The following is a 651-nucleotide window of genomic DNA, read 5'->3' as shown; positions in this document are numbered from 1 at the left end:
TGATGACCGATGCGGCATCATCAATGTACGGACCTCGGACAAGAGGATTTTCTTCGGACATGGTTTGAAAACATTTTTTTTTTGTAGAAAATCGTGGGGTAATGAGCACGATTCCTTCCCAAGGAAAGAACGTGGCTCTGATACCAAAAGTTGTGACACCCGTAACCCGTGTACAGTATACGGGCTGTGCCACATGGACGATGTAAGGTAAAATAATAAATTAATAAATGGCGGAAGCAAAAATTCCAAATCCAAAAACATTTTAAATAAACCAGAGTAATCAGCGGAAAATACAACAGGCGATCAATATCGTAAAATAACACATGTCCGAATAGTTATAATTTAACCGTACAAAATGTGGGAAATACAAGTTCCGTAACCCAAAATGTAAATCCCGTACATGATGCTGCTTCTCTCGGTTCGTCGTCTGCTGAGGCGCTAGGCGTAATCCTCGTGATCTGAAAAATGTAAACCACGAGGGCTAAGCACAACTGCTTAGTGAATAGCCCGGGTTGAACCCGGAAATCCCGTTCTCAACGAGAACGGTACAATCGACACTTTCCAAATACACATGCAACGAATATATCAACACAATAATCACATCAATAGCAACCACAAACACGTCCGTATGGAATCCACCATAAGGCCTAG

This window comes from Tarenaya hassleriana, unplaced genomic scaffold, assembly GCF_000463585.1.
Source record: "Tarenaya hassleriana unplaced genomic scaffold, ASM46358v1 Cleome40, whole genome shotgun sequence".
Lineage (NCBI taxonomy): Eukaryota > Viridiplantae > Streptophyta > Magnoliopsida > Brassicales > Cleomaceae > Tarenaya > Tarenaya hassleriana.
Note: the sequence above shows the minus strand (reverse complement) of the source record.